The following is a 15,126-nucleotide window of genomic DNA, read 5'->3' as shown; positions in this document are numbered from 1 at the left end:
TTGTTTCTTTGAGAAAGAAATTTGGCCAAATTTTAAGATTTTTGCTAAGCCGCGCGCCTGTCAAACAGTTTCCGAGCTAGGAATAGGTTTAAATCAACACCTAGATATTTTGGAATGCCTTGGATGTGTTTTAGGGTGTATTTGAAATACTACAGGGGCATTGTTTCGTTGTTTCATTGAGAATGAAATCTGGCCCAATATTGTTATTTTTGCTAAGCCGCGCGCCTGTCAAATACTGTCCGAACTAGGGTTAGGGTTAGGTTGAATACAACACATAGACATTTTGGAATGCCTTGGATGTGTTTTAGGCTGCCTTTGAAATGCTGGAAGAGTGTAGTTTCATGTTTCATTAACAAAGAAATTTGGCCCAATTTTGTGATTTGTGCTAAGCCGCGCCCCTCTCAAATCGTGTCCGATCTAGGGTTAGGTATGGGTTGAAAACAACACCATTTTGGAATGCCTTGGATGTGTTTTAGGGTGTATTTGAAATACTACAAGAGCGTTGTTTCGTTGTTTCATTGAGAAAGAAATTTGGCTCAATTTTGATATTTTTTTTAAGCCGCGCGCCTGTCAACTAGTATCCAAGCTAGGGTTAGGGTTAGGTTGAAAACAACACCTAGACATTTTGGAATGCCTTGGATGTGTTTTAGGGTGTATTTGAAATGCTGGAAGAGTGTTGTTTCGTTGTTTCATTGAGAAAGAAATTTGTCCCAATTTTGTGATTTTTGCTAAGCCGCGCGCCTGTCAAACAGTTTCCGAGCTAGGAATAGTTTTAAAACAACACCTAGATATTTTGGAATGCCTTGGATGTTTTTTTGGGTGTATTTGAAATGCTGGAAGAGTGTTCCTTCGTTGTTTCTTTGAGAGAGAAATTTGTCCAAATTTTGAGATTTTTGCGAAGCCGCGCGCCTGTCAAATAGTGTCCGAGCTAGGGTTAGGGATAGGTTGAAAACAACACCTAGACATATTGGAATGCCTTGTATGTGTTTTAGGGTGTATTTGAAATACTTCAAGAGTGTTGTTTCGTTGTTTCATTGAGAAAGAAATTTGGCCCAATTTTGTGATTTTTGCTAAGCCGCGCGTCTGTCAAATTGTGTCCGAGCGAGGGTTAGGGTTAGGTTGAAAACAACACCTAGACATTTTGAAATGCCTTGGTTGTGTTTTAGGTTGTATTTGAATTTCTGGAAGAGTGTTGTTTCATTGTTTCTTTGAGAAAGAAATCTAGCCCAATTTTTTATTTTTCTTAAGCCTCGCGCCTGTCAAATAGTGTCCGAGCTAGGAATAGGGTTAGGTTGAAAACAACACCTAGACATTTTGGGATGCCTTTGTTGTGTTTTAGGTTGTAATTGAATTTCTGGAAGAGTGTTGTTTCATTGTTTCTTTGAGAAAGAAATCTAGCCCAATTTTTTATTTTTCTTAAGCCTCGCGCCTGTCAAATAGTGTCCGAGCTAGGGTTAGTAATAGGTTGAAAACAACACCTAGACATATTGGAATGCCTTGTATGTGTTTTAGGGTGTATTTGAAATACTTCAAGAGTGTTGTTTCGTTGTTTCTTTGAGAAAGATATTTGGCCCAATTTTGTGATTTTTGCTAAGCCACGCGCCTGTCAAATAGTGTCCGAGCTAGGGTTAGGGTTAGGTTGAAAACATCACCTAGACATTTTGGAATGCCTGGGTTGTTTTGTAGGCTGCCTTTGAAATGCTGGAGGAGTGGTGTTTCGTTGTTTCATTGAGAATGAAATTTTGGCCAATTTGGTGATTTTTGCTAAGCCGCGCACCTGTCAAATAGTGTCCAAGCTAGGGTTAGGGTTAGGTTGAATACAACACCTAGACATTTTGGAATGCCTTGGATGTGTTTTAGGGTGTATTTGAAATACTGGAAGAGTGTTGTTTCGTTTTTTCTTTGAGAATGAAATTTGGCCCAATTTTGAGATTTTTGCTAAGCGGCGCGCCTGTCAAATAGTGTCCGAGCTAGGGTTAGTGTTAGGTTGAAAACAATACCTGGACATTTTGGAATGCCTTGGATGTGTTTTAGGGTGTATTTGAAATGCTGGAAGAGTGTTGTTTCGTTGTTTCTTTGAGAAAGATATCTGGTCCAATTTTTTATTTTTCTTAAGCCGCGCGCCTGTCAAATCTTGAACTTGAACTTGAACTTGAACTTTATTGCCATATGTAACCAGTACTGGTACAATGGAATTCTTTCTTACAGAAAGTCTCTCGATTGTAAAACAAGTGTAAAAAACAGAAAAAAGTGCAAACAGTGCATCAAGACAATGTACAAACAAACAATAGACAATGTGCAAGTAAACATGTAGACAGTTTGAATGTAAACAATACAGACGTGTAAACAATGACTGGAGATGTGCAATAGATAAGAAATCATAAAGAGGTAGATGGTGATGGTGTAGGTGAGGTCCGAGGGGGATGGCTAAATGTGTTCGCCAGTCTCACTGCTTGTGGATAGAAGCTATTGAAGAATCTAGTGGTAAGTGTCCGTATGCTCTTATGTCTCTTGCCTGAGGGCACTGGGGTGAAGAGCTCATGCCCGGGGTGGTGACTGTCCTCTGTGATGGCCAGAATTCTACCACGGCAGCAGTCCTCATAGAGCTGTTTAATCTCGGTGAGACCGCAGCCGATGATCTTCTGGGCCATATTGACCATTCTCTGCAGTGCCTTTCTTTCTCGCGAGGAGGTGTTGCCATACCACACGGTGATCCCGTTGGTGAGGACACTCTCGATGGTGCAGCGGTAGAAGTTCACCAACACATGTGTTGGCATCCCCCAACGCTTGAGGCACCTCAAGAAATAAAGGCGCTGCTGAGCCTTCTTCATGATAGAGTCAATGTTTACAGTCCAGGTTAGATCTTTAGAGATGTGAATTCCCAAAAACCTAAAGCTGGTGACTGTTTCCACTTCCATTCCATCAATACTGAGTGGGCTGTGAGTGTATGGCCTGTGTCTCCGAAAGTCCACTATTAGCTCTTTCATTTTCTTTACGTTCAAGTCCAGGTTATTGCTATGACACCACCCAAGCAGCTGTACGACTTCATCCCTGTAAGTGTACTCGTCATCATCACTGATCAGTCCTATTATAGTGGTGTCATCTGCAAACTTAATGATGCGGTTGTAGCTGTGTCTTGCTGTGCAGTCGTGAGTAAATAGGGAGTACAACCTTGGACTCAGACAGCAGCCTTGTGGGGTTCCAGTGCTCAAGGTGAGTGGTGTTGATGTATTATTGCCTATCCGCACCACCTGTGGTCTCTCGATAAGAAAGTCCAGCAGCCAGTTGCAGACAGAGTTGCACAGACCTAATCCCCTGAGCTTTGTCACCAGTTGACTGGGTATGATGGAATTGAATGCTGAACTGTAGTCCACAAACAGCATTCTCACATACGAGTTCTTAGTGTCCAGGTGTTCCAAGGCTGTATGCAGAGCCAGGGAGACAGCATCATCCACTGATCTGTTGTTCTGGTAGGCAAACTGCAAGGGGTCCAGGGACTCTGTGATGGAGGAGTTGATGTGTGACAACACCAGCTTCTCCAGGCATTTCATCACCACAGATGTTAATGCTACTGGGCGGTAATCATTCAGGCATGTCACTTTTGCCTTTTTGGGGGTTGGAACAATAGTGTTTTTTTTTAAGCAGGTGGGGACCATGGACTGTGACAGGGAGGAGTTAAAGATGTCCGTAAGCACTGTGGTCAGCTGGGCTGCACATGTCCTTAGGACTCGAGGTGGTATCCCATCAGGCCCTGCAGCCTTATGGATTTTCACCCTGCTCAGAGTCTTCTGCACGTCCTGCTCTGAGAGTTTCAGAACAAACTCGCCCTGCACACTTGGGGTCTTCTCAGCATTGCCCGTGTTCAGAGCATAAAAGCGGGCATAGAAATGGTTCAGCTCGTCAGGCAGGGATGCGTTGTTCGTGTCAATCTCCTGGCTGCAGCCCTTGTAGCCTGTGATTGACTGTAATCCCTGCCACAGCCTCCGTGTGTCAGCGCACTGCGTTTCAAGCCGCACTCTGTAGCTCCGTTTGGCACGTTTTATGGCTTCCTCTAATGCATACCGTGATTTCTTGTACAGCTCTTTGTCCCCCGATCTGAACGCGATGGATCTATCTTTTATTTTATTGCGAATGTCGTTGTTGAACCACGGTTTCTGATTGGGAAATGACCTAATTTTCATTTCTGGTACACAAATGTCGTACCAGAATCGTGTCCGAGCTAGGAATAGGGTTAGGTTGAAAACAACACCTAGACAATTTGGGATGCCTTGGATGTGTTTTAGGCTGCCTTTGAAATGCTGGAACAGTTTCGTTTCGTTGTTTCATTGAGAAAGAAATTTGGCCCAATTTTGGGATTTGTGCTAAGTCGCTGGCCTGTCAAATAGTGTCCGAGCTAGGGTTAGGGTTAGGTTGAAAACAACACCTAGACATTTTGGAATGCCTTGAATGTGTTTTTGGGTTTATTTCAAATCCTGGAGGAGTGTTGTTTCGTTGTTTCTTTGAGAAAGAAATTTGGCCCAATTTTGGGATTTTTGCTAAGTCTGTCAAATAGTGTCTGAGCTAGGGTTAGGGTTAGGTTGAAAACAACACCTAGACATTGTGGAATGCCTTGGATGTGTTTTAGGGTGTATTTGAAATGCTATAAGAGTGTTGTTTCGTTGTTTCATTGAGAAAGAAATTTGGCCCAATTTTGTTATTTTAGCGCCTTTCAAATACTGTCTGAGCTAGGGTTAGGGTTAGGTTGAAAACAACAACTATACATTTTGGGATGCCTTGGTTGTGCTTTAAGTTGCATTTGAAATGAGGAAAGAGTGTTGCTTTGTAGTTTCCTCATTTTAAATATTGGCCCAATTTTGCTGTTTTTTCTACACCGCGCACCTGTCAAAAACAGTAAAAAATCCAAAGCTCATACTTTTAGGTTTGGGAATCACATCAAATTTCGACACCTGTTTAGGTTCAGACATAGACTGCGGAACTGCTCAGTTGACACCCCAGCTAGGGTTAGGGTTAGCATTCACTTACTTCTTAGACAATTTTTAAGCTCAGTGCTATATTTTGGGCCCCACACCAGCTATAGGACAAGATGTGTTTTGCTCCTAACTATTGCTCCTAACTAAGACTTTTTGGTGCTTGGAAGGCACAGTGCACCGCTTGGTAATTGTATCCCAAAACTGAATCGGTCTGATCAGTAGTTGTAAGCAAGCATTATTTAATCTAATACATTTACAAGAGCTTTTATCAATGGTTCTGACTGTTTGATGCTCATACTTTTAGGTTTGGGGAACATGTCAAATTCCAATGCCTGGTGAGGTTCAGATATGGACTTCGGAACTGCTTAGTTGACACCCCAGCTAGGGTTAGGGTTAGCATTCACTTACTTCTTATACAATTTTTAAGTTCAGTGCTGGATTTTGCGGCCCAAGCAAGATATAGGTCAAGTGATTTTTTGCTCTTATCCGAAAACATTTTTTCGGAGACTTTTTGGTGCTTGGAAGGCACGGTGCACCGCTCAGTATTTGTATCCCAAAACTGAGTCAGTCGGATGAGAAGTTGTAAGCAAGCATTGTTGAATCTAATCCATTTACAAGAGCTTTTATCAATGGGTTTGATTGTTTCACACTCATACTTTTAGTATTGGGGAACATGTCAAAATCCGACACCTGGTGAGTTTCACATATTCTGTATATGTGGACTATTTTCGCATTTCACAACTCCTGCTTAGATGGTACTAGGAGATGCAATAAATATTAAATCCAGTTATATACACACCTCTTTGTCAACCTGCACTTTTTATTTGTTTTGAAGCGGGACGTACTTGGATTTCCGAAAGTTCCCATTCGTACTGTGGTTGTACTGTATTACGTTAAGGTAAGTATTAACTATATACAGATGCAGCTATTCAAAGAGCGCGGCACAGACACCGCGGTACAGATACCGCAGGTATGATGACACGGGATACCGCGGTGCGTGATTGGTTGACCGACAGGGGCACTCGTGGTCCGTTGGTCTGTCGTAGAAAGACTTACTGTAAACGTCTTTACTGTGCCCGTTGTAGATATTGAATTTTACCACTGAAGGGAAATCTTAGTAGCTGAGCATAAAAAGAATAGGAGCATACTGTAACGCGTGTGAAGGCCATAAACGATATTAATTTTGGAACGTAAACATACAGTATATAGCTGGTCTTGGTACTTTAAAGAAAAAAATACACACCGGTATTCCATTTCTCCCTAAACATTGTAAGCTTCGAAGTCTTTAACTAACGTGATACCGGAGTCAACAAGCATACTTTTAGAATTTGATTAAAAGGGAATATAATATGGAATCGCGTATCTAAAGAATTTAATAACGGTATGATTATATCCGTGTACTGCGGCAGGGCTGTGTAGGGCTGTTTCGCCTGCCTGATCATGCGAGCTCTCTTGTAGCCTACTGGTCTAGGTGCGTGACTACCAACTGGCAGGTTGTGTGTTCGAATCCAGCTGGTGCTGAACTTTTATTTTAACAAACATTTCTTCGAAAAAATAGGTAAGCGATATTATGGACAATCAGTTGACTTTTATATTTCAAAATATCGCAACATGATCGATATTTGCGATATTTTGAACATATCTTCCCTTCTGACAGCGGTTCCTGCTTCTATTGTGTGTGTGTGTGCAACAGTAAATTTTTATAGAGAAATGGAGGCTGGACAGTATGCGTTACAACATAAACATTTATATTGATTTAAATCGTGTTCTGATTTAAATCGCAAACGCGTGTTTAATTATGTGTTTTTAATCATAATCAGGCTAATGCATTTCTACATTTTCTGTATGAACCAGCTTAGAGGTTCATACAGAAAGACAGCTTGTGTTTAAATTGAGTGTAAGGTAATTTATGCTTCTAAAGTCATGGTCAGTATTATTGTACTGTGCTGTACTGTGTCACATTATTTTATAGCGTTTTTATTGCGTTATTAAATCCGGTGGCGCTGTGTTAGTTTCCTGACTCACATTATTTAAACTACCACATTGATCATTCATCTCTAAATAAACTTTATTTTATATAGCGTTTTAAGCGATTAGGTAATTAGATTGCTCATAAACCTAATCGCTTTTTCTACATAAACACAGCGTGATTGCTCTCTGAAAATGCTTTTCCTTTATTTTTAAAGTAGGCTCAGATTTCAACTATAGATCGTATTATTATAAACTTTCTTGGAAAAATGTATTTTATGTAAACCATGTTTGCTATTAATTCATTTAGGGCTAAAATACGTTCATTGTCTTCCAATCGAGTCGAGTTGACATTGGAAGCCTGCCACACCCGGACTGTTAAACCAACGCATTAACACGTCAAAGCCCATTGAGCCAGTATTGGCTTTAGTATCCCCCCCTTCTCCCCTCAATTCAATTCAATTCAAGGTGTTTTATTTGCATGACAGATGGGTACAAGCAGTGTTGGGTATGTATATTGTAACGCTTACGGCAGACAGGCACTGTGTAAGAGCCGGCGCACCAGAGCAGCGCACCGAGGGAGCGTCTGCATTTCTAACTTAGTTTTTAAAATTAGTCAAGCAATATGAAGCATCTCCTTTTACTTAGTGCCTGAGCATAAAAAGAATAGGAGCATACTGCAACGCGTGTGAAGGCCATAAACGATATTAATTTTGGAACATAAACATACAGTATATGGCTGGTCTTGGTACTTTAAAGAAAAAAATACACACCAGTATTCCATTTCTCCCTAAACATTTTAAGCATCGAAGTCTTTAACTAACACGATACTGGAGTCAACAAGCATACTTTTAGAATTTGATTAAAAGGGAATATAATATGGAATCGCGTATCTCAAGAAATTAATAACGATATAATTATATTCATGTTGCAAAAGAACTGCAACGGACATAAAAACTCCCTTGCTTTTAACAGAGCGTTCCATAATTTCTAACTACGAAAATGCCAGGTGAAAGGATTTGTAAACATATTTTGTTAAAGCAAGTCAGTTTTTTCCACAACACATAAAAGACATTTTTCCAAGAAAGTTGAGCCTTTGTCACTAATGAAACCACTAAATAAAGACATAAATATAGAAATCTTAAGATTTGTTCTATTTAATGTTGGTAGCAGGATGAACTGTCAGAGTGTATATTTTGTCGCAGAGTTGCTGCAAGATGTTAACAGTGAAAAGGGTATTTAGAAATGAGTTATTTCAAGATGAAAATTTTCAGAATAATTGCAAATCTAGCAGGATAGAGAAAGCACAGAAAACTGGCAGTTAGATTGATCAGATTAGTATGAAAAGTCATTTAGCAAAGGGAATTAGAAGAGTGACAAACTAGTATACTTTAGATCTTTTTTTCTGAACCAGGGACAATCTGATCATGTTTCCCTATAACAATAATAAAAAACTTTATTTGATATATCACCATTAAAGGTGGCATCTCAAAGCAATACAGTAGATGTAAAAACAGATAAAAGGACCACAGATTACAAAGTAAATGCATATAAGAAAGACAAGCAGTTAGAGGTGCTACCAAAATTAGAAAATGAAGCAGATACAGACACTAAGTCTTCTGAAAAGAAAGGTTCTGAGGTTAGATTTAAACTGGCCTTGGTGTGTGTGTGTTTGTGTCTGTCTGTCCTGTGATGGACTGGCGCTATGTCCAGGGAGTTACATTTTCTCTGTTCTGACCTGGAGTTACAGAGAAATTTAAATTCTAATAAGAGATTTGTAATGAGGAAAGTCATACCAATCACTCATACAGTACCAGGATTTGCAATTACAATACAAATACTTTCTTTCTGTATGTGTTTATTTTGCAGTTTGAGTCTATGGCATTCCTTTGGGGGTCTATACTCCAAGGCATGACTTTTTTATGTATAAACATCAGTATTTACTGCTATTAATTACTGTACGATTTATAGTTGAAATCTGAGCCTAGATATAAAGTTAGATATAAAGTTAAAATCTCGACAAAGCAATGTAGGAAATACAGAGAAAATAAATCCTTTCTGACATCTAAAATCAGTTTCGATCAAGGTCTCTAAAACGAACAAGAAAAAGAAGATTTTCGGAGGGCAATTACGCTGTGTTTATATAGAATAAGTGATTTATGAGCAATCTAATTTCTTGTTCGTTTAAAACAGTGAAATGTCAGCTGTAAAACATCGCACCAGAAACAGCACTCTCTCTGCCTGTCATAGACGTTCAGGAAAGGCTGAATGAAGTCATGTCAAGTACAATAATTCGGAGATCAATAATAACAGTTGTAGGACAGTATATAAGGAGGATAAGGATTTTGAAGTTGACTCGAAATCTGATAGGTAACCAGTGCAAGGACTTGAAAACAGGTGTAATGCATCCCTGATAGGATTCTTGCTGTCATATTCTGAACATATTGAAGATTGCTCAGTGTGGATTTAATTTCCTCAGTGAACAGGATGTGCATTTATTAATTCTAGAAAAAAACTAGATTTCTCTAGTTCTTAGTTTCTCTAGTTCCCTTTAAAATAAACTATTATTCCACAATGCAGAGTATTACATGGCCAGTATTTACACATGATATTTGTAATTTAAAGAAATTAACACAAGCAGCTTTTGGAGATTTAAGTGTTGGCTGAGTTATTGCAGGATAAAAGACTAGAGATGTTGGCAAGAAGAAGATAGTTTGGGGAAAGCTGAGGAATACACTTATAACAAAAACACTTCCTAATGGGGTTAGGCATACTTTTGATGAAGATGATGAAGTTAACAGACTATATGTTTACATAGATACTGAAATAAGGATTGTATTTTAGATTATGTGTAGTTGCTGGCATTGAACTGTGTGTTGGATGCACATGAATTGAAGGAATGGGCAAACATAGCTGATGCGGATCCACAGAGCCAGCATATTAAGATGTTTATAATTAGAGGCAAGTTGTTTAAATAACTAGGTATGGATACTGATGTGCAAGAGAGGTGGAAAGGCTGTTTCCTTAAGCCAGCAGTATAAAATATTTTATTCTCAGTGAGATGCTGCCATTTCATAGTGGGTTTCTAACACTGTGTATAGTTCCATCCACACAGTGCCTTTACTTCCATTTCTAATCTCTTTATCCAGTACAGAGGATTTGGAGCCTATCCCAGTAAGCAACGGACACAAGGCAGAATACACCCTGGACATAGCGCCAGTCCATCACAGGACAGACAGACACAAACACACACACACCAGGGCCAGTTTTCCCATAAACCAATTAACTTACCAGTATGTTTTGGAGTGCGAGAGGGAGTCATATCACACATATGGAGAAAAACCATGTAACCCAGAGAGAACATGTAAACCCCACACACACAGGATGGCAGGAATTGAACCTAGGACCCCAGTGCTGCAAGATAGCAATGCTAACCACTTTGTCACCATTATAAATGGATGGATATCTTAGTTATCTTTCTAGTTCACAGGTTTGCATGCATAATTTAATTTTGAAAGCCACTGAGACATCAGGTACTACTGTTGTATTTATGAAAAAGAAACAAAACAAAAAACATACTAACAACTGTGCCATCCTACTCCTTAGCTAATACATTTTATTATTCATAAACAGTTAACATTGTTAGCAAAATATTTTGAATTATATTTAACCCTATTTTTTCTTTAGTTTTGTATTTAACTTATTATATGATAGTCAGACTTAATGTATATTTGAACAATGAAAATATATTTTTACAAGATTTTACATTAAGCACTTAAAATTAATATGGTTAATAATAGTAAACTGTAACATGCTGTAACAAGATCGGTTAAACTGCGAAGAAAATGCTTTCAGAGAAAATGTTTCAGGTGTGAAGAACATAGATCTCCAATGCAATTTCAACCAAACCTGTTCCCACACACCCTGCCCCCACTACCATTAGAATATACACAAAGCACTCAAATCTTTCGAGCTAATGATCAGGTGACCCGAGAGAGAGCGAGAGAAACACCAAGGGGTGCGGAACCAGGGAACTATTTACATGGAAAACGGGCGATCTCCCCAGACTGTCCGCCCGTTTCACTGTTACCTGGATACCTCTTTATTTAGAACTCACAAACACTGATTTTTAGTTTAGAAGGATTCAAGTAGGGTTTTAGATGAAAGGCAGCGACCTTAATCAAGCCCAAATCACAATTGAACCCATTCAGAGCCTACATTACATTTTAGCGTTTCATTCTGAGCAGAAGACCCTCACACCTGAAGAAGGGGGAGGTGTTTTTCGCTGGAAATCTCGCCTGCTTCTACTTTACAACCGGAGTGCTGGCTGTGACGAGTTAAACCGGTTTTACAAGTTTCAATCACAGACCATGTGACATGGGAGTCAGGAAACTCCACCGGATTTGATAACGCTATAAAAACGCTATAAAATAATGTGACTTGGCACAGAACAAGTTTACAGCACAGTACAATAATAAATGCTGACCATGACTTTAGAAGCATAAATTGCCTTACACTCAATTTAAACACAAGCTGTCTTTAGCCCTCTAAGCTGGTTCATACAGAAATGTAGAGATCCAGGCTCAGAACACACAGCTTCATTAGCGAATACATATGCAGGACAACTAGAGAAGACGTTTTTACAGAGGATGGATTTTTAGAAACATCCCATCAGTGACATCACTGAAGTCAACTCCTAGGTACTGTAACTGTCGTGTGGATAGTTTCACAAGAATCAGACAAAGGTTTAAGCATCGCTTGTTCTAGATAAAACTGCAAAAAAAAAACCAACAACCCATAATGTACTTCTTTGCGGCTCTGTTTGCCCAAATCATATATTCACAACGTGAAATCTAGAAAATAATATTACGTAACCAAAATCCGCAATATGGAAACAGAACCTGTGTAATTGTTGATAGATGATGTACTCGTAACATTTTTTCAAGACGAACTACAACATTTAAAAAATGACTTGTATGTACTTGATATCTCTAATCAATCCACGGGTCCCAGCACAAAACGAAAGTAAAACGCATACCGTTTCGCGCTTCTTATTAGTTGCTCAAAAGTAATTTGACCGTATGAAATGCATAATATAAACCTAGAAACATATACGTGAGCAGTACTTAAGCACTGTAGTATCGGTGTTAAGACATACCTCTCAAATACTGTAAATCAAGTTAAAAATATCTCAAGACCGATTCTGGTCATAATGAAACCATGTTTTAAAGTACCGAGACCAGCCATATACTGTATGTTTATGTTCCAAAATTAATATCGTTTATGGCCTTCACACGCGTTGCAGTATGCTCCTATTCTTTTTATGCTCAGCTACTAAGATTTCCCTTCAGTGGTAAAATTAGATATGAATATTCAATACTTAAACGGGCACAGTTAAGACATTAAATATACATATACATACTGTATACAGTACAGTTTGCATACGGTAATATGTTTATGTTCCTAAATCAATCTCTTTTATGAGCATGTGAAAGGCATGGTGAATCACTGTACTTTGCATGATTGGAAACAAATGCGTGATTGCGAAATGCTGTGGTGTTACTTTTACAAAGACGGTCAATGAAAAAAAGAATGTTGACCAGGGCAATACTTTGAGTTTACACTTACAGCTTGTCCAAGGTCATTCATTATTAATACTATTAGTAATATCTTCGTTAAAGACTTTGATGGCCACAGCTCAAACATGAGAGGTTGAGCTTTATTAGCTCCACCTTGCGGAAATTCCGGATACTATTATTTTGCTTGTCGTATTATAGGAGAATTTACGGTAACTCGCGGTATTTACCGGTAGCTTGCGGTAGACTGCGTACAGCGTACCGAAAAATAATGCGGTATCGCCCGCGCATTTTGAATGGCTGCATCTGTAATATAATACAGCTTAATATTACATTGCTAGCACAATATTACAAAAAATAACAATCTAAGAATGTTGTGGTGAATTGTCTCAAACCCGGCGGCGAGAGAAAATAGGAAGGAGACAGGTCTGCAGCTTCACAATGGCAAAGGATTTATTGCTCTTCTAGTTACAGAAGTGTGCTCTTACCAGGAAGAAAGTACTTGGAGTGTCTGGTGTCCCAGGGAATATGGGAAAGTTTAGGGAAACATAAATCACTTTATACTGAGCAACAACAAGCTACACTTATTGTACCTGGGTATGACAATCACTTCACCTGGTATTTTTTACCTATCACTGAAAAAGAAGTTGCCCGGGGCCTTCTGTGCTATTAGAATGAGTTTCTACAACATCAGCCTCCCCATAAAAATTTGTCTGGGAATATTTAAAAGTGTAATCCAACCCATTGCTCTACGTAGTCATGAACTGTGGGGTCCAATATCAGACCAGGATTGTACTAAATGGAATAAACACCCCACAAACACCCATTCTGTACACAGAATTCTGTAAAAGCATTCTCCATATATAGAGAAAAACTCCTAACAATGCATGCAGGGCTGAATCAAGCCAAATAGTGTCCGAGCTAGGGTTAGGATTAGTTAGAAAACAACACCTAGACATTTTGGAATGCCTTGGATGTGTTTAAGGGTGTATTTGAAATGCTGGAAGAGTCTTGTTTCGTTGTTTTTTTGAGAAAGAAATTTGGCTCAATTTGGGGATTTTTGCTAAGCCGCGCGCCTGTCAAATAGTGTCCGAGCTAGGGTTAGGATTAGGTAGAAAACAGTACCTAGACATTTTGGAATGCTTTGGATGTGCTTAAGGGTGTATTTGAAATGCTGGAAGAGTCTTGTTTCGTTGTTTCTTTGAGAAAGAAATTTGGCCAAATGTTGAGATTTTTCCTAAGCCGCGCGCCTGTCAATTAGTGTCCGAGCTAGGGTTAGGGTTAGGTTGAAATGAACACTTAGACATTTAGGAATGCCTTGGATGTGTTTTACGGTGTATTTCAAATACTGGTAGAGTGTTGTTTCGTTGTTTCATTAAGAAAGAAGTTTGGCCCAATTTTGGGATTATTGCTAAGCCGCGCACCTGTCAAATAGTGTCCGAGCTAGGTTTAGGGTTTAGTTGAAAACAACACCTAGACATTTTGGAAAGCCTTGGATGTGTTTTAGGGTGAATTTGAAATGCTGGAAGAGTCTTGTTTCGTTGTTTTTTTGAGAAAGAAATTTGGCCAAATTTTGAGATTTGTCAAATAGTGCGTGTCAAATAGTATCGAGCTAGGGTTAGGGTTAGGTAGATAACAACACCTGGACATTTAGGAATGCCTTGGATGTGTTTTAAGGTGTATTTCAAACACTGGTAGAGTGTTGTTTCGTTGTTTCATTAAGAAAGAAGTTTGGCCCAATTTTGGGATTATTGCTAAGCCGCGCACCTGTCAAATAGTGTCCGAGCTAGGTTTAGGGTTTAGTTGAAAACAACACCTAGACATTTTGGAAAGCCTTGGATGTGTTTTAGGGTGTATTTGAAATGCTGGAAGAGTGTTGTTTCGTTATTTCTTTGAGAAAGAAATTTGGCCAAATTTTTGAGATTTTTGCTAAGCCGCGCGCCTGTCAAATAGTGTCTGAACTAGGGTTAGGATTAGGTTGAAAACAGTACCTAGACATTTTGGAATGCCTTGGATGTGTTTAAGGGTGAATTTGAAATGCTGGAAGAGTCTTGTTTCGTTGTTTTTTTGAGAAAGAAATTTGGCCAAATTTTGAGATTTGTCAAATAGTGCCTGTTAAATAGTGTCCGAGCTAGGGTTAGGGTTAGGTTGAAAACAACACCTAGACATTTTGGAATGCCTTGGATGTATTTTACGGTGTATTTGAAATGCTGGAAGAGTGTTGTTTCGTTATTTCATTGAGAAAGAAATTTGGCCAAATTTTGAGATTTTTGTTAAGCCGCGCGCCTGTCAAATAGTATCGAGCTAGGGTTAGGGTTAGGTAGATAACAACACCTGGACATTTTGGAATGCCTTGGATGTGTTTTAGGGTGTATTTGAAATGCTGGAAGAATGTTGTTTCGTTGTTTCTTTGAGAAAGTAATTTGGCTCAATTTTTTAGATTTTTGCTAAGCCGCGCGCCTATCAAATAGTGTCCGAGCTAGGTTTAGGGTTAGGTTGAAAACAACACCTGGACATTTTGGAATGCCTTGTGTGTGTTTTAGGGCGAATTTGAAATGCTGGATGAGTGTTGTTTCGTTGTTTCATTGAGAAAGAAATTTGTCCAAATTTTG

The sequence above is a fragment of the Atractosteus spatula genome, chromosome 7 (genome assembly GCF_055471065.1).
Source record: "Atractosteus spatula isolate fAtrSpa1 chromosome 7, fAtrSpa1.hap1, whole genome shotgun sequence".
Classification (NCBI taxonomy): domain Eukaryota; kingdom Metazoa; phylum Chordata; class Actinopteri; order Semionotiformes; family Lepisosteidae; genus Atractosteus; species Atractosteus spatula.
The sequence above is the reverse complement of the archived record's forward strand: the minus strand, read 5'-3'. Positions refer to the sequence as shown.